The 19,563-nt window shown below is 50.6% G+C and overlaps 2 long non-coding RNA genes across 3 annotated transcripts; one reads left to right on the top strand and one right to left on the bottom strand.

Annotated features, from left to right (window-relative positions):
- Positions 1-1,479: 1,479 nt before the first annotated feature.
- LOC311621958 lies at positions 1,480-18,956 on the bottom strand. 2 transcript variants are annotated; one of them, XR_014794905.1, is made up of 3 exons: positions 18,804-18,956; positions 2,194-3,193; positions 1,480-2,021 (listed from the first exon to the last, which is right to left on the bottom strand). It is a non-coding gene; the product is annotated as an uncharacterized lncRNA (long non-coding RNA). The 2 variants fall into 2 exon arrangements; XR_014794906.1 differs by having other exon boundaries at positions 1,481-2,021; positions 2,237-3,193.
- On the top strand, positions 3,200-13,570 carry LOC311621962. The gene is made up of 3 exons (XR_014794912.1): positions 3,200-5,528; positions 7,169-11,309; positions 11,513-13,570. It is a non-coding gene; the product is annotated as an uncharacterized lncRNA (long non-coding RNA).
- Positions 18,957-19,563: the final 607 nt, after the last annotated feature.

Raw genomic sequence — 19,563 nt, forward strand, 5'->3', positions numbered from 1 at the left:
ACGAGTGGGTGTCCTGAGACACTGGTGCGTGTCAGTTCCCACTTTGCTGGAGGATGGGGCTCTGGGTCTGTGCTTAGCCCCAACCACGCATCCAGGTTGGTTCAGGACCGGAGGGAATGGTCCCGTGCGGGGAGCAGTCCTCCTCCTTCTCCTCCGCTGAGCCCAGCAGGTGCTCCCAGAAGAGGGGTCATCTCTCCACAATGTGCCTAACGGGAGGGCTCCTCTGCCCTGAGCCTGAGCCAGCCCCAGTCAATGCTGTAAAGTCCTAAAAAGGTGAGAAGCGCTTGCTTCAGGGCACCGGCCCCCCCGGCCATCAGCTGTCCCGCCCTCAGTCATCTGAGGGAGCCGGAGGAAGTGGTGTCAGCCCACAGCAGTTCCTCTTTCTGCCCGAGCACAGGTGGCTGGTGTTAGTTTAAGCGGCGTCAGAACACTGATCTTACCAATGGAGTTGTAGGGCAGAGATGCCCGCCTGTGGCCAGGTTGTCAGGCTGCTTTCACCTGTGAGCGGTGAAACCTCTTTTCCAGGGACTCTCCTGGTCAGCAGCGCTGGGCCCGCAGTCTCAGGTCCTCTAAAGGAGCACCAAGGGAGGAGGTCTGTGTGGCCTGGGTGCCAGCAGGTGGTTTTTTTGTGTGTTTTTTTTTTAATATATTTTTATTGATTTCCAAGAAGGGACAGGGAGAGATAGAAACATCAATGATGAGAATCATTGATCAGTTGCCTCCTGATCAATTGAGAATCGAGCCCCCAACCTGGGCATGAGGCCTTGATCAGAATGAACCCAGGACCCTTCCAGTTCAAGCACCAGTGCTCTCACTAGGTCTTAATGGTCATCTGTCCCCACACTAGAGCACCCAGAAAACTCCAGTCTGCGATGGGGATGTGGGTATTGGGTGGGATGGAGCAACCCCGCTGGTACTCTGGCCCTGACTGACGCCACCCACAACTTAATGGGCTGTGTGGCTTGGGGCAAGTTAATGTGCCTCTAAGTCATGGCGGCCTGGTGAGCATTAAGGAAGATGGTGGCTGGAACATCTGCCCTGCCTGGTGCTTGGAGCTGGGTTACTGCAGTCAGTGGGGTCGGCTCTTAATAGTCTTCATCTTACTTCAGTACTTTTAGAAAGAAGGTACCGAAAATGCTTTCACTCTCCCCTTATGATGTCTTTTTGTTAATGTCTCTTACAGAGCCTCCCTGGCTCACCCAAACCTCGTGGTGCCAACTCGCCCTCAGGCACACACACGCTATCTCCCTGCTTCCTGGTGCCTCCTCATGCTCAGAGCCCCTGGTGGTGGGAGGACGGGTCCTGGAAGGCCAGCTCCCGCTGCGGGCACTGGAGCCTGTGCCTGGGGGAGGGTCACAGCTTCCTGGTTTCTTGCAAGAAACTGGGGACACTGCTCTGAGTTGGCATGCCTTGGTGGTGTGTGTTGGGAGAGGCTCAAGGCATCCCGGGTGGGATCTAAGGGGGGATGCACCCATGTCCCCCCACAGTTGTGTTCTGGTGGGCCCTGGTTTCCTCAGCATTGGCCTCCAGGATCTTGGCTTTTGCAAGTCAGGTTAGGTGTGTGCGGATGGTTCTGGAAGGATGAGGTGGGCCAGCCACTCATTGTGATAGATAGGCTGAGGTATCTCAAAACAGATATAGGGGCGCTGAGTCCCAGGCAGTCCTAGTTATTTTTTTTAAATCTTCAAAAAAAAATTTTTGATATCTTCAAAAAATTTTTTATTGTGAGGATGACCAGAAGCATAAGAATTAAATAGAACACATAACTTTTATACACAGTGTTTTATACAAAAGTTGAGGAGGGGGTTAGGGAGCAGAGGAGCCGCAGGCCTGCCCTTCAGCCCCAGAGCGAGGAAGGGTGGAATCTGCCAGCAGAGCCAAGTGCAGGGAGAGCAGAGGCCACCTGGGAGCCAGCAGGGCGGTGGCCGGAGACAGCTGTGCTGAGGGCTCAGGTGCCTCTAGAGCAGTGGGCCAGGTATGAACCCAGGCTGGTGTCCTGTCTGCAGCGTCCTGCCTTCTACCTCAGAGCGGCTGGTGTCCTGTCTGCAGCGTCCTGCCTTCTACCTCAGAGCGGCTGGTGTCCTGTCTGCAGTGTCCTGCCTTCTACCTCAGAGCGGCTGGTGTCCTGTCTGCAGTGTCCTGCCTTCCACCTCAGAGCGGCTGGTGTCCTGTCTGCAGCGTCCTGCCTTCCACCTCAGAGCGGCTGGTGTCCTGTCTGCAGTGTCCTGCCTTCCACCTCAGAGCGGCTGGTGCCCAGGGGGACTGGAGACTGGCCCTGAGGAGCCCCCATTCCCAGGCTGGCAGGGCCCCTGGTTCTTACAAGGTGCCTCTGCCCCAGGGGGTCACAAGTCTCACCTGTTTCTGTCTCTCGTTGATTTTCTAATGCCAGCAGTTATGTTAAACACCCACACTCATAGTCATGTTATATTGCAGGGGATTTCCGTGCAGGAGCTTTGTACCTGAGATGTCTCTCAGGAGGGAAGCACCTGATAAAACCTGGCAGATGGGTGTCCCCTTGCCTTGTGACGTAAAAGGTCATAGCAGCCGTGACCTGGGCAGGTGGCACTGGGGCTGCATTATGCTCACGACTGTCCTCCCCCCTCGGGTGATGATCTCTAAATGGGTCGGGCCCTGTGGACCATCTCTGCTATTCCTGGCGCTTGGTGGCACTCCCTCAGATAAGCTGAGGCACAGCTGCTCCAGGAGCCTCCTCGGGAGGCTCACTGAGGGGCCTTTGCTTCAGGGAGCCTTATTTGAGTCGTGTGTGTCATCCTGAAGTCAAAGCGACACTGAACGGTGTGTCTGCAGCTGGGGAGGCACCGGGGGTCAGAGTCCTGATGTCAGGGTTTGTCTCCCGGGTGGGAGTCCAGGGGCAGTGCTGAGGGTCAGAATGGCCTGGAGCCCCTGACGTATGCATCCTCGTCTCTACCTGGAGCCTGTTTTTCCTTTATTCCCAAGTGTGCCGGAAGGTTTCAGATCTCGGTGCATACAGGGCATTGTGGGGTCTCCTGTAGGGAAAACTAAGTCAGAACCAGCTGACACTCAGCTGACATGTGGGCAGTGTGTGCTGTGTGAGGTCCAATCCCTGCTGTGTGCATCTGGTGCCTGGGACAAGCGTCTGGTCTCTGGGCCTCCGTTTCCTCACTTGCAGTGGGTGATGTCTACCGCTTCTTCTGGTCAAGGATGTGAGAAACTAGAAAACAAAGCAGAAGAGAGGGCATAGGTGAAGCTTTTATGTGCAAATTCGAAATATCTAAAAACTGTGCCTCTGATTTAGATCGGTTGCAAATGTTTGTGCAGAGAAAATCCTACGCTTTTGCGTTTAGATTTCAGTGGGAGAAATTTGACAGAATAAATCTTGCATTTAACTCAAGACACTCAGCCCTCTTATTTTCAGGTCTCCAGTGGCCATCCCTTTTCTGTTGCAACATAGTAGTGGTCGTGTCCATTTGTGGACGTGTGTTTGTGGAAATCCGGAAGTGATGGAAAGGAGCCAAGTGCAAAAGCTCTCTATAAAGGAAACTGATGGAGCTGGAGTGTGACATGTCAACAGAGATACTTTGTTTAGAATCTTATGCAAGAGCCTGTCATTCTCTACCTTTGTTCCTTGCCATTTTCAAGACCTGGTGTCCCGGAGTGGCAGCCGTTAAGGACAAGTGGCATTCAATTTATCCATGATGCTTGGCTAGGCAGTGCATTCAATTCTGAACTTAAGGGCTGAGTTTTACTGCTGGGCCTGCAGCATGGGCAGGGTGTGCCTAGCTGTGTGGGGTGGGCTGTCTGAGAGGCTGGGAGGCCTGCCTGGTCCTCAGAGCATTGCTGGGCAGGCGGGGAGGAGTGGTGCGTGGGGTTCCCAGCCAGGGTTGTCTTCACTGCCTCCCTCAGTTTAGGACCTCGGTCAGAGGTCTCCTGGGACAGCATATGACTTGGGCTCTGCCCTGCCTCTGCTCTTGACAAAAGGCTGTAGGCACCGTGCTCAGGCCCCAGGACCCCTGGCGCAGGCTCATGGATGCAGGCTTCACACCTCCCCCGGACACCTGCAGCTGGGCTGGGTCACTCCTGGATTTCCACGAACACACTAGGAACTGGACACCACCACTCCTTTGTTGCAATGGAAAAGGGGTGGCCACTGGAAACTGGAAACTAAGAGGGTTCAGTGTCTGACCTAAATGCAGAATATAGTCTTTCTGTCAAATTTCTCCATTGAAATCTAAATACAAAAGCATAGGATTTTCTGTGCGCAAACATTTGCCATCAACACTGTCTGGAGCCCCTGGGAGTGGGATTCAGCAATTCAGCCATCCTGGCATCAATGAACCAACTAGTGTGGATCGCAGTGTTAAGCACACAGCTTTCATATGGTGCTGCCTGTCCTGTCCTAACCCTGCCACCTCGGGCCTGTTTCTTAAGAAAACTCATCCAATTACAAGGAGTCCTCAAGAGGAAATTGGCCAGAGGGAACTGAAATGACTCCATGGCGGAGACTGCTTTTGAATTTCCTTACGTGCTGCTCATCAGCGGCAAAGCTGGACAGGCTGGCTTGTCCCTGGTGGTGGTGTAGCCTATCACTGAAGGCCGCTTGGTTTTCAGCATCTCAGGGTTTCCCCAGCGAACCCCCAGTTCTAAATCAGTGTGTCTGATCCAGTGTGTCAGGGTGGCCTCTATGGGGTTTTTAGGAAAACATTTTTGTATTCGAAATAGAACAAGGAGCCCTGGCCAGTGTGCTTCAGTGATTAGAGCTTCAGCCCACACATGGAACGGGTCTCGGGTTTTATTCCCAATCAAGGGCACATAACTGGGTTGCAGGTTCAATCCCCAGCCCTGGCGGAGGTGTGTGTGGGTGGCAGCCAATCAATGTCTCTCACATCAGTGTTTCTCTCTGTCTCTTTCTCTCCTCTCTTCCCTCCAGTCCACTCTCTGTAAAACTCAAAGGAAAAAATCTCCTCGAGTGAGGATTAAGAAAAAAAAGAATAAGGATTCAAGTGTAAAATTCACATGAGTTGTTAAGTAAAGCCACACAGGACACTGTTTTAAGTGGCTCTGAGCGGCTGGGCCTCAGCAAGGGGCACTCCCACACCTGGCCTTCTCCACATATGCTCACATTCAGAGGCTCAGCGCAAGGCCCTCTCCCCATGCTCTCCTGGGCTCCCCAGGGGTGTTCTGCACCTGAGCATTGCAGTTCCTTCTGGCTCACCTGCCCTCCCTCTGTCCCATCCAACGTCCGTCCAAACTTTTTAGGCCTGCGTCACCTTTGTGTGTATCCTGCTGCTGACACTGTTGGCATTCAATAAACTTCCTTTCCCTGCTAGACTGGTTCCCAGTCCCAAGCATGATACCCAGCTCAGTGCCATGGCCTTGAGCCCAGGGTCCTAGCTGACTGAGGCTGGCACTGAGGCCTCAGCCCTCGTAACAAGGGAGGCACCCTGGGGGCTCTGAAGGTGCAGCGGAGCCCTGTTCCCTCTGATCCTGTTCCGACCTGACAGCTGGCTGTGAGGTAGCAGTGAGCCGATGAATACCTCCTGAACCTGGTGAGTACAAATATTATGGTTCCGCTCTTTTCACACAATGGGTAAAGCTCCGACCCTTGTTCCAGACCACAGCCCCTTTAAAGAAAATGGTGATTATTTTCACCAGTAGGGAGGCTGCTAAAGCTGATCTGTGGGGTCCTTTGGCTTTACCTAAAGAACGATGGGAGTCCAGAGGATGAGGAGGAAGGGGCGGGCCCGTGGGAGTGTATGTGACCAGGGGTGGGACCCAAGGAGGAATCTGGGAAGTCTGTGTAGTTGGGGCAATGCCCTGGAGGTCAAGATGTCGGACCAGGGGGTACCCAGGCCAGGGGAGCAGAGCACAGAAGTGGCTCTGGGTTTAGTGTTAGGGAAATAAGAAAGGTACACCCATGACCTACAGTATAAAATGGCAGTATTAATGAGGCTTCACAGTAAGACTGCCAGCCAGGGCTGCAGCTTTACATTGAGAAACACCAGACAGAGCAGAAGGCGGCACTCACAGCCCTCCAGAGCCAATGGGCATTCAGGAAGCTCAAGGGGTGGGGGTGGGAGGTGGAGGAGGCTGAGGAGGGAGTGGGCATATCTCTAATGAGGGTGGAGTGACCCTCATCCACATTCAACTCCCAAGAGGGTAGAACGCACTCATCCACGTCTCAGCACAGCCCCTTGCTCCCGGGAAAGCAGTCCCGTCACTCCAGCAGCCGCAGAGCTGAAGCCCAAGGACACCGCCAAGCACAGCACCTGCTTGCTTTTTCAGTTTTTCCTGGACTCCTGACTCAACACATGCAAGTTGGGGCTGCAACTCAGCTCAACATTGCTGTTTCCAAATGCCAGCCTTTGACATTTCACTTCCTATAAGATTACACCCAATAATTTTTTTTAATATATATTTTATTGATTTTATTACAGAGAGGAAGGGAGAGAGAGAGAGAGCTAGAAACGTCGATGAGAGAGAAACATCGACCAGCTGCCTCTTGCACACCCGCTACGGGGGATGTGCCCGCAACCAATGTACATGCCCTTGACCGGAATCGAACCTGGGACCTTTCAGTCCGCAGACCGACGCTCTACCACTGAGCCAAACCGGTTTCGGCAGCACCCAATAATTTCTGAATTACATTCCTGTGCTTTTTTTTTTTTTTTTTTAAAGGAATGAAGCAAATTCAACTGAGAGTAGGGATTTGAAAAGCCCAGCTAGGCCAAAACTGGTTTGGCTCAGTGGATAGAGCGTCAGCCTGTGGACTGAAGTGTCCCGGGTTCAATTCTGGTCAAGGGCATATACCTACCTTGGTTGTGGGCACATCCCCAGTTGGGGGTGTGCAAGAGGCAGCTGATTGATGTTTCTCTCTCATCAATGTTTCTAATTCTCTATCCCTCTCTCTTCCTCTCTGTAAAAAAATCAATTAAAAAAATATATATATATTACAGCGGGGAGGGGAGGGAGATCTGCGGGAGATAAGAGATCAACTGAAGGACTTGTATACATGCATATAAGTACAACCAATGGACACAAAACTCTGGGGAGGGAGGGTATGTATGGGGGGGGGCAATGTTAAATATGTACACAAATAATAATTTAATAATATATATATATATATATATATATATATATATATATATATATATATATATATATTTTTTTTTTTTTTTTTTTTTTAAAGCGCAGCTAGGAGCTTTTTTGTTTGCCATGAAGAATGCCCCGATTATTCCATGATAAAACTAGCCACTGCAGAATGAGAATATATCCAGCTGGGGCACTGGACATGAAAAGCACCTGGGCACACACAGCAGGCCTGAAACAGCTGCTCCCGTGGGCATCACCTCTGGAAGACCCGCCCTCCCAGTCCCCTGACAGCAGGTGAAAGGTATTAAGATTTAAACCTGTATCTATATTCTTAGATTGGATCCTGTGGGTGGTCTAGGATCGAGATCTTGTGTGTGCTGCACACTTTACAGGGTCTGTCACAAGATAAAGGTATGAGCCAAGGTTTTTCCCATCTGTAAACATGAATGCACTTGAGGCTAAGTTTTATCTTTACAAGATGCCTGGCAAGTTCACTCAGCACAAAGCACAATTCCAATGAGAGGTTGAAAGGTGTTACCAAGCCTCTCCTTAAAGGGACACATGCCACCTTCCTATAAGTTACCATGAACTAGTCAGTCACCTTCACTTTGTTGTTGGCAGCTGGCTGTCACCATAAGCATGCTCTGTGACTGCAGAATGCTCGGGGGCCTGAGTGGAGTCGTGCCTGCATTGGTTGGGGGGACCACAGTGCAAGGAGGGAACAGGGAGCATGCAGAGATACAGGAAGATGAGGAAGGTGGCCCCGAGTCAGGATGGGAAGAGGCAAGGAGAGGATGCTGGCAGCACCCATGGTCCACAAGCACCATCCCTCTCCACCTCAGATTCACAGGACTCCACGCGTCACCCCAGAAACCTCTCTGCCACCCCTCCGCCTGCTCCACCCAGCTCAGCAGACATATCTTGTTTGCCAGTTACAGCATGTCCCGCAATTCCGTATCCTCAGCCTTGGGGTGGCCAAGGGTCACTCTGAGACGTTAATGTGCCCAGTTCAAGCAACTCAGGCCATGGAGTGACTTCTCTAAGAACACCTGACTCTTCAAAGCCACGGTTATCCTATTATTTCATTAAAAAATATACACACTCATTTTATTTATCAGAGTTCCTTAAAAGAGGTAAATCAATGATGCTATTAACCCAAATATTCAACAAACATGGCCACTGTGCCAGCCAGGGTCCTAGGACACGGCCTGAGGCAAACATGGTCCCTGCCCCTATGAAGCTACATCTTAATGGGGTGACAAGCCGACGTCATTGACAGAACCAGCTGGTTAAGCTGGGAGGGTGGCTATGGCAGAGGGGGACAAGTGTGGGGTGCAGAGCAGCCCGCTGGCTGGGTGGCGAGCGGCGTGGAGGGAGCGTGGCAGGGCTGCAGTACTGTTCAGGGAAGGTGATGGAGGCTCAGATGGTGCTGCAATGGCCAGGAGAGAGATGCTAATGTTCAGAAAGTGAAATGTAAGAAGAGCTAATCATGCAAAACTTTAAAGCATTTTTTTTTTTTTTAAAGTTTTGCTTTCCGCTGGGACCGGTTTGGCTCAGTGGATAGAGCGTCGGCCTGCAGACTGAAAGGTCCCGGGTTCGATTCCGGTCAAGGGCACGTACCTTGGTTGTGGGCACATCCCCGGTGGGGGGTGTGCAGGAGGCAGCTGATCAATGATTCTCTCTCATCGATGTTTCTAACTCTCTGTCCCTCTCTCTTCCTCTCTCTGAAAAATCAATAAAATATATTTTTAAAGTTTTGCTTTCCTCTCTGTTTCAGATTCAACACAGCAGCCTTCATGAGCCAGAAGGAAAAACCAGTCATTTTGAAATCAGCATCCAAGTGAGTAGAGAAAGAACTCTGAGTGTGGAAATGGCAATAATAGATGATCTCACACACACACACCTGCTTCTCCGTCACATGCTCTATGTGAAATGGCAGGGCCTCCGCCAGCACCTCGTGGCAGCTTCAAAGATTTAAGGCAAATGCAGTGCTCTTGAGATCACACTGCTCTTACCACTTCATCAACTAAGATTTACTGAACACCTGTGAGCCATACATTTCTCCTGGGCCCTGGAGAGACAGCAAAGAGCAAAACGGAGCCCATGACCTCAAGAAGCCCACATTTTAGTGGGGTAGAAAGACCCCCAAAAAACAGAAACCAGGTAACAGTTACAGTGTGTCATATGGTGATAATCTCTGTGAGAAAAATACAGCAGGAAGGGAGACGGAGTACCTGGATGGGTTGGTGTAAATGTACGTACACAGAGAAGCCCTCACTGGGAAGGTGACTCTGAGGATGTGGGGAAAGCCCTAAGGACACTGGGAGAGCTTTCTCCACAGAGGACCAGCCAGTGCAATGGGCCCAAGGCAGGAGCAGCTCTACACTCACAGCGGCCAGATTACCTCCAGACAAACCCCTGGGTACCAGGCAGGGACCTCAGCACCCCTGAAACACCCCAAGGGGCACCTTAACCCACAGGAGGAGGAGCCTGAGAAACAGGGCTGCCCACGAGGACCCGGGCACCTCCTGTCTGATGACAGCCTGACCAAGGCTGTGCTGCCCAGCATCAGTCCAAGGCAGAGATGCTGGTCACTAGACCACTACCGCTGCAAAAGCACCCAGCAGTGTCCCCTGCACTCCACACTACGGCACGATGACACAGGAACAAGTCATGAGCAGCCTTCCTCCTTCCTGCCTCGGCCACAGGAGCCAGCCAAGCACCTCAGCGCAAGACCAGTCTCAGGGACTCTCCCAGATGGAGAGGTTTACAGGGTCGACTTGGTGCTTCGTGGTTTCTCTTCCCACAGGCATAACTCACTAGCATGGGTATGTTTAAGAAATAATTTTACTTCTGCAACTAAAGAAAATGGTGGCTGCAATATTACCTTGTAAAGCATCTAAGCATCAGTTATGAAATGAAAAAGAAAAAAGCCCTCTTCCAGTATGAAAACTCCAAATGTTTACTTATACTATAGGTGTTATTCTAAAGGGATAATTTTTAAAAACATCTTGAGAAGTAATTAAGCTGCACAAACAGCACTCTGACACCTGCAGGATCTGGCGTACACTTGCTGACCAGTGGGCACGTGTGGCGGTGAGGGCTCCTGAGGCATCCCCATCCAGCCTGCCAGCCCTCAGGTCCTGTGGGTCAGTCATTCCCTCCCAGCACATCTCTCTCTACTGTACTTCTGGTTCCTCAATAGCTTCTGAATTTTCAATCTCAGGAGAGAAAAACAAAATTTAAGTCCTCACTTGGGTATGTTCAGAGAGAGGAGAGACCTGAATTGGTGCCTCCCACATGCATGCCAATGGTGGATGGAACCTGCAACCTTTTGGTGTACAAAACGCTTCACCAACTGAACTACCAGGCCAGAGCTCTCTGGAAAAATTTAAAGCAACAAAGCCCCAGTGTGCCCTACATTTATCCCTGTCCTCCCTAATAAAATGGAGCTGCTCACAGAGACATTCTCGACCATACGACCCTCTGCCCGCTCCTGCAGGTACCGAGTTACCATGAGAGTTATGATCATTAGCCTTTCTTACACACAGACATGCATGCACCCCAAATGCAAGCCCCTCAGGTCCCCCTGGCTCTCCATGGCCACAGCCCTACCTCAAGGCCACGCCTTTCCCACCAGGAGTCTCCCACAGGCTGTGCCCCAGCCCACTCTTCCTCCCCTACTTCCCCTCAGATAGGACCCCTCCTGTGCTTCTCTCTCTTATCTCCTGGTCCTCTCAGGACAAGCTTCTGTAACTTCACTGCCTCTGAGAATTGGGGGAGGTGTGCCAATGGCACAGTGCTATCAAGAGCAAGGAAGGCCGAAACCGGTTTGGCTCAGTGGATAGAGCGTTGGCCTGCAGACTGAAGGGTCCCGGGTCGATTCTGGTCAAGGGCATGTACCTTGGTTGCGGGCACATCCCCAGTAGGGGGTGTGCAAGAGGCAGCTGATGGATGATTCTCTCTCATTGATGTTTCTAACTCTCTATCCCTCAAGAGTTCCAATAGCTTAATCACTAGTTACTAAACTGTGTAAACCTTTTGCAAATGAACCTGGGCCTTGGATAGTCATGGGCCTTGGATAGACAATCTCAATTACAGCTACAAGTAGAGAAGGGTTGTTTATTGTTGAACTGTTACAACATGCACTCTGCTGAGTTGAGCACTGTTCCTCACTAGCTGCTTCACCTTGAACAAGGTACGTCACCTCTCAGGGGCTCAGACCCTTTACCTCAGGGGTCTTCAAACTACGGCCCGCGGGCCACATGCGGCCCGCAGAGGAGTCTGATCCGGCCCACCAGGTTTTTTGGGCAGTGAGCGCAACCGAGGTGTTACAGTAGGAATTAGTAGTTCATATAGTCCGGCCCTCCAGCTCTCTGAGGGACCGTGATCTGGCCCCCACTTTAAAAAGTTTGAGGACCCCTGCTTACCTCATAGTCAGGGGTAAGGAGAACGGGAACCCCCCGCTTGCTGTGAGGATTTAACGAGTGAATGTATGAAAAGTACTTAATCTGACTAGAAGGGAGCGTGCTAGGAGCATTTTTAACGTAAGACAAACTTGTGGTTTTAAAATGGAAGGATAAAAAAGACATATTGATGCTCAGTTCTATTCATAGTGACGAAAAGACAATGATTAAAAAGAGAGGAAGAAGGCAAGAAAAACCGAATGTTGTCCTGGATTATAACAAGAATATGGGCGACGTAGATTTGGGAGATGGAGTTATGGTGGCCTACATGGCTGCCCGTAATAGGGTAAAAAAATTTTATAAAAAAATTTTCCTACGATTAATTGATATGTGCTGCTTCAATGCATATATTATATACAAAAAAGATAAAGATATTGATTAAAGATCTTGTTTGCTTAAAAAAAAAAAGAGCTGAGACCGGTTTGGCTCAATGGATAGAGCGTCGGCTTGGGGACTGAAGGGTCTTGGGTTCGATTCCGGTCAAGGGCATGTGCCTTGGTTGCGGGCATATCCCCAGTAGGGGGTGTGCAAGAGGCAGCTGATCGATGGCTCTCTCTCATCGATGTTTCTAACTCTCTATCTCTCTCACTTCCTCTCTGTACAAAATCAATAAAATATATTTAAAAAAAAAAAAAAAAGATAAAGGTCATTTGGATCGATTACACTTTTTGATAGAGTGTGTAGAGAAATTGGTAGATAACAACATAGTGAAAACCCACCCAAAGACATCAACAAGCAGCTCTACATCTAAACCATCACGCTTAGTTGAAAGGCATTTTCCAGAACAAATGAAAAGCGATATAGGAAAAACTAAATCCAGAAAATGGATTTGTTACAAAAAAGGTGTTAGGAAAGAATCTACATACTGGTATCTGGATTGTAAGGTAGCACTATGTATCAACAATTGTTTTAAAATATATCACACGGAAGTTGAGTTTTGAATTTTTACATCTATATTTTAATTTTTTAAACTCAATATTTCTATTTTATTTGTGTGCTTTTGTTTACTGTTCTATAATTGTTAACTTTTTTTATTTATTGTGTGTTGAAATAAAATATATATATTTTTTGTAATCTTTATAATTGTTTGTAAAATTTATAATTTTTTTAATTCAATGTTTCCATTTTTTTGTTGGTATTCTTTTCTATTTGTTTGTAATTTTGTATTTTCCTTTCTGCTTTATATTTCATAGTCTTTTCATTTATTTTAAGTATAAATTTTTTAAAAATTATATGAAATTACATCCTCCGGGCGTGACGTACTGACACGTCCTAATGAAAGAGTACACGCCCATTATATGTTGCGTAATTAAAAAGGGAATTCCCTGGTTAACAGGTTAAGAAATGACTCCTAACAACTGGAAATGGCTTAGGTAAATGTCCACTAGTAGAAAAATGGCTACTCTGGTTCATTTAGAAAGAGGAATACTAGGCAGTATTCAAAAATGTGAAGTGGGGGGGAAAAAGTGAAGTGAGCCATGCTGGCTGGGTTAAAATGCGATCTATGAACCAGGAGGTCACAGTTCATTTCCCAGGCAGGGTTGTGGGCTCAATCACCAGTGTGGGGCATGCAGGAGGCATCCAATAAATGATTCTCTGTCAACATTTATGTTTCTCTCTCTCTCTTCCCCTCTCCTTTACTCTCTGAAACAAGTATCACCTCTGGGTGAAGAGTGACAGACCACCCAGCTGATCCCCTGTAACTGTTAACCTGGATGGCGACAAAGGACACAGTGTGATGTGGGCAAGATCAGCACAAACAGCAGGGGAGCTCTTAGACCAGTGGTTCTCAACCTTCCTAATGCCGCGGCCCTTAACAGAGTTCCTCATGTGGTGACCCCCAACCATAAAATTATTTTCGTTGCTACTTCATAAGTGTAATTTTGCTACTGTGAATGAATTGTAATGTAAATATCTGTATTTTCCGTGGTCTTAGGCTCTATAGCAGCAGTTCTCAACCTGCGGGTCGCTATCAGAAAGATCTATTGTGCCTAGCATGACATTCAGCCACACCTCCACCACTCATCAATTTGGAGTTCACTTACCAGAAACAAGGAAAGGAGGAGGAAGAAAAGCAGGGAGGCAGCCAGGCCAGTCTATATTTCACCTTGTGTTAGTCAACTCCAAGCACCTGTCTCAGGCTTACAGACGGCAGGAGTCCCAGTGAGAGCCTTCAACACCCTGAGGCCTATCTGCCCGCTGCCGGCCACCACCGTCTCTTCCCAGTGCTTCCCCTGCCTCAGCGCCCCCTTCCTAGCATAGCTGCCTTGCCTTTTCTGTGGTTGTGCCGAAAGGAGATTGAATTTTCTGTGAAATTAATTCCAAAAGAGAAAAACAGGTTGGAGAATGAGATGTTAACAATGGAATTCATTGTAAACGCTAAGCTTTTAGCCTAAAGAATTCTATATGCAGAGGCACACACATGCAACCTCTCATCAGCCCTCTCCAACGTGGGCAGCTTGCCACCAGCTCCACAAACAGAGGACAAGGACTACCGGAAAGAAATTCTTAGCACCCAGACATTCCTTCAAACCGGACCTGTCAATATTACTATTCCCCCAGGCTGCAAGCTGATTTACAGCCCAGTGCATGAATGTCAATCTGTGAACCAGGAGGTCACGGTTCAATTTCCGAAGGGGCACATGCCCGGCTTGTGGGCTCAATACCCACAAGCCCAGCCCCAGCCGGTTTGGCTCAGTGGAAAGGGCAGACTGAAGGTCCCAGGTTCGATTCGGGCCAAGGGCACATGCCTGGGGTTGTGAGCTTGATCCCTTGCAAGGGGCGTGCAGGAGGCAGCCCATCAATGATTCCCTCTCATCACTGATGTTTCTTTCACTCTCTCTGAAATCAATAAAAAAATATTAAAAAAAAAAAACAGCCAAAACCGGTTTGGCTCAGTGGATAGAGCATCAGCCTGCAGACTGAAAGATCCCAGGTTCGATTCTGGTCAAGGGCATATACTTTGGTTGCAGGCACATTCCCAGTAGGGGGTGTGCAGGAGGCAGGTGATCCATGTTTCTAACTCTGTCTCTCTCCCTTCCCATCTGTAAAAAAATCAATAAAATATCATTAAAAAACAAATAAATAAATAAATAAAGCCCAGTGGCTGGTACAGAGGGCGTGCAATCTTGTCTGTGGATAGAGGAGGTCACTGGGCCATCAGGAACTATGTGTCCCCTTCCTCAGGCCCCTCAGAAACACTCCAGGTGGAAAGCACACTTGCTTGTCCTTCTGTGGGCCATGTGCCTGGTCATGGGCTGCTAATGTCAGACCTGGCCATCTTTTTCACACACAGTTTGCAATGCTGTCACTCCTGCTTCTGTAGGGCTGGGTGTGATCCAACTATTTAAACAGAAACCTGACTCGGTTGCTCTGATAAGGCATTTGGCGCCCTCAAACCTAAATCATTTGGAATGAACTATCTCGCTAACCAAGTCAAAACAATCTGGAAGCCTTACCGAGTTTGTCTCAGTAGATAGTGTCAGCCTGCAGATCAAAGGGTCCCGGGTTCGATTCTGGTAAAGGACACGTACCTGGGTTGCAGTCTCCTCTCTGGCCCGGGCCCTGGTCGGAGCACATGTAGAAGGCAACCAATCAAGGTGTTTCTCTCACATCGATGGGCTTTCCCTCTCTCTTCCATTCTCTCTAATAATCAATGGGAAAATATCCTTGGATAAGGATTTTAAAGTAATAAAAAAAAAATAGAGGAAAAAGAAACAAACCTTGTGCAATTATATAAATGCAAACAGCATCAAGCTCTGTAAACAGACTCCAAGAACCATCGTGAACCCAACAGGCCTTTCTTCTCTCAGACAGGAGCATCAGAACACATTCCCCGCTCTCCTTGAGAAACACACTCTGCCTGTTGTGTTGACTCAGCTAGTGGATACACAAACAATTCTCAATATTCAAACAAATTTTTTTCTGAGGGCCTCGTGTCACAATGAACAAGAACGCTATCTGGTTACACGAGAAGGCACTACTGTCAGGTCCTAAATGATACTTGTCTAAAACTTACAGTTTCCACACCAGCACTTCCTCCCTGGTGATCTGCCCTTTGAACCTGCCTTCAAAACAACTGTGCTCCACACCCCTCCGGCCAGCTGTCATCACAAGGGCAGGCAGGCAGAGCTGGCACACGTGAGTCCAGCCCTGCACTTGCTGAGGGAGTCATTTCTGCATCAAGTGTCCTCAGCATCAGCTCCTCACTCTAGTCAAAGTTGGTTTCCCTTAGGAGGGGGCAGAGTAAAGTGCCAGTGAAGGCTCTCCACACATCATCATCTCAGAAGGAATGGACCCCCCCTCCCCGCCCCCATCTATGCAGTGCTTCCCAGGTCATCATGCACTTGCCCTACGTGCACCCAAACCTCCCATCAGGAGTCTCAGGAGATAAGGGCACAAATTCAAGGGACACACACCCAGGAGATACCTTTCCCTCCTCCCCAAGCTGTGCTACAGGCAGCCTAGAGGCCACACCTGCTTTCCCTAGCTGCCCAAAGCTAAGCCTCTTTCCAGGCCCCACATCTCTACATGCATGTGCTGTGACACCTCTCATGAAACACATGTCCAAACAGTAGAACAAACCCACACTTCCACCTCATCAGCATGGGACTTCACCTCGCCAGGCTGGACTCAGCTCAGTAACTGCGGTAGGGATGTCATGGGGAAGAAATACATCACTCTAGAGGAGGAGCTACCTACCAAAAGGGAGAATGAAAGTCAGAACCCACTTCTTTCCATGTTCTGTTTTCCCCACCAGCGGCCCACACAGACACAGCCACCTCTGCACACACACCGCCACCTGCAGCTGCAGGGAGCCACTCTGCTAATGACCACGTCTTCCTTCAACAAAATCGCTGCACAGTTCTTTTTTCCAAAGGGAGGATTCCAAGCCTCACCATTCAGAACACCAGCCCTCAAATGAGGATGAACCAGAGCCTCTTTCCAAACAGCTGCTTTCTGACAGTGTGAGGCTGCAACAGGCTCCGGGGCCACAGAGTTCAGCTCTGCCCAAAGCAATAGTGTGCTTCCCTCCACCTATCACCGTCCCTCCAGCCTCCAGCCCAGTTAAGACATTCGGGCACAACCCGGGGAAAGACTCCTGGGCAGGGGACGCAGCACTTCCTTACACTGAGTGCTGCACTGAGCTGCCCAGCAGACCCTCCCGTGAGGGGCAGGGGAGCACCTGGTCTCTGTCCCTCAGACAGACTCTATTTACCACACAGGTTCTTAACGTTTCCTGCGCCCGTGCCCACACCTGTACAATGGGAATGACCCCACCTGGAAGCTGCTGACAGAAGCCGAGCAGCACAGTGTGAACTATCCAGCCCAGTGCCTGCCTGAGAGGAAGTGCTCACTCAGGGGGCCACCGCCCAGGGCCCACCTCACTATCCAGCTGGGCGGGCCATTTCACACTTCACAACTCCTACTGCCCCCTGCTGGCTGAGCACACTTATAGAAACAGGAAAATAAATCACTCATACAGTGCCTCCTTAGAATTCCAAACTTGACAGCAAGCTCATTGAACCATGCAAATCTACGGACAGCAAGCTCATTGAACCATGCAAATCTACCGGTCCTCATGTAGGAAAAAAGAAAAGAAAAGAAAAGAAAAGAAAAGAAAAGAAAAGAAAAGAAAAGAAAAGAAAAGAAGAAAAGAAAAGAAAAGAAAAGAAAAGAAAAGAAAAGAAAAGAAAAGAAGAAAAGAAAAGAAAAGAAAAGAAAAGAAAAGAAAAGAAAAGAAAAGAAAAGAAAAGAAAGAAAGAAAACCCTATTTTGGGGTGTCTGCCATTACTGATGGGAAACGTGGCAGAGTCCACATGTGAAGGAACCTAGCTGCAGACACAAAATCCTGGTTCCTCTCACTTCCTGATGGGAGGTCTAATCTCTTCTGTAATTCATTTCTTCTCACTGGATTCCAGCGTTTTGCACTAAAAAGTTGCCTCATGCCAAGAAAACACCCCGTGTCAAATACCATCCCGTGGAGCTACCCAGACTATGAGAAAATGCACCTCTTCTCCTCCAATGGACACCATCAAAGCACACACTGTGCACTGCAACAGCATCACTGTGTGCAAGTTTCTTTTACAAACATCCAGGATTAACATCGGCCTCAGCCTCAACTGAGCTTCACCAAACCTCCTAAATGCTGTTTGTGTGTGCTCACCCAGGCGCCCCTGTGGCAATAATCACAGACATCCCCTGTGCCTTTCACCATTCTCTTCCACAGAACAGGTTCTCCTCCTCTTGGACCCTGGGTTATCACCCATCTCCACAAGCTCAGTGTTCTTAACGCGAAGTCCACGGGTGAGCTGCAGAAGGTTCGAGAGCTTCCTGAAGTCATTACAAAATGCAATGCAGCTGTGCGTTCTTCTCAGGCGAGGACGCATACCTTCCCTCAGATCCTCAAAGGGCTCAGGACCGCCACCCCCAAACGATAAGGGTCAAGCACATTTCTTTGCAAGTTGTCTAGACATTCTCCCCTCACTCACTCCACATTCGCACACAAGGTATAAAACCCAAGGTCAAGAGAAATAAACATAAAAATATAGGAATACTATTAGCAAAATAGAGAAAACATAGAAACGCTAGATATACTTTTAGCAAAACATTTAACCTATCAAATGCTTTTTCTTTCCCCACAAAACCTCTCCGCCCTGCCATGCTCCCTTTTCCCCGGTCAGTGGGGTTAAGCCGAGCTTCCCAGGGGCTTTCCCCAGCACCGGTGCCTGCTCCGCAGGAGCGCGGACACAGGTCAGGAACAGCAGCCCCGGGGCCGGGAAAGGAGCCGCGGCCTCCGTGCTCACCGGGAATTCGGAAGGCCCGGAGCATCCCCAGGTGCTCTGAGGAACGAGCTCCCACCTCCTGCTTCTGTGGGGCAGAGCACCGGCACCTCTTGGCGGTGAAGGCCCCTGGCGGCCCCTCCGCGCACAGAAGGAAAAGTAACCCCGAAGGCTCGGCTCTAGGCCGCGCCGAAAACAAACTTTCCAAACACTTGCACCCCGACCGGCTGTGACACCTCCCCGGCTTCCCCGCCCTCTGCGCCCCTGTCAGCACCGGCGCCCACCTCACGGACGCCGGGCTCCCCTCGGGGGCTGATGGGGTCCCCGCAGCGCCCGCGGCCCTCCTCCGCCCCGGTGCCCGGCCCCAGGTGAGACGCCGCCCGGCCCTCGGAATCCTGGGCCGCCGAGCTCCGTCGGGCCCAGGCGGCCGCCGCGCTCGGGGCGGTGACGGGCCGGTGGCCCCGGCCGCCGCGAGCGCACTCACCAGCTGGCTGGTGGTCCTGGCCATGGGCCCCGCGGCGGCTCGGGCTCCTCTCCGCAGCCCCGCGCGCCTCTGCGCCTCCTCAGCGTCCTCCTCTCCGCAGCGGAGCTCCAGCAATGGCCGCCCTCACCCTGCGCCCGCCCCGCCGCTCGCCGCCCCGCCCCCGCACGGCGCTGGGCGGGACTTCCTTCAAGCCGCGGCCGCCGCCCGCGCTCATTGGCCGCGCTCGCCGTCGTCACGCGGCGGCCCCGGTCCGCTGAGGCGGCGCCCGGGAGCCGCACTTCCGGGTTGGGGCCCAGCTGGTTGGCGCCGCGCGACCCTGTGGTGGGAGGCGGAGGCGCGACGGGGTGGGAGCCAATCCCGAGGCTGCGGGGCGGCGCGGGGCGGTGCGGGGGGCGAGCTGTCATCTCGGGCTCCCGGACTGGGGAGACGGGGCTCGCAGGGGCCGGGCCGCCAAGGTCACGCCCGGACCCGAGGCGAGGCTGGGCTCCCGCCCGCGCTCAGGCTCGGAAGCCCGGCTCCGCATGAACGCCGAGAGGAAACCTGAGCGGTTACAAAACCGAGAGCTGTTCCCGGTCGGAGATGGGGGCCATCGAGTCATATTTACACGGCAAAGAACAGTCCCTTCTCATCTCCGCTGATGGCCCCAGGAGCACGCTCAGAACTTCTTTGCTTATAATTTTCTTTGTAGTTGATAATGATGATGATGATGATGATGATGTTAATTTTTTGGAAGTTGTTATTGTTAATGATGATGTTAATG

This window comes from Pipistrellus hanaki (genome assembly GCF_964339955.1).
Source record: "Pipistrellus hanaki genome assembly, chromosome: 4".
Classification (NCBI taxonomy): Eukaryota; Metazoa; Chordata; class Mammalia; order Chiroptera; family Vespertilionidae; genus Pipistrellus; species Pipistrellus hanaki.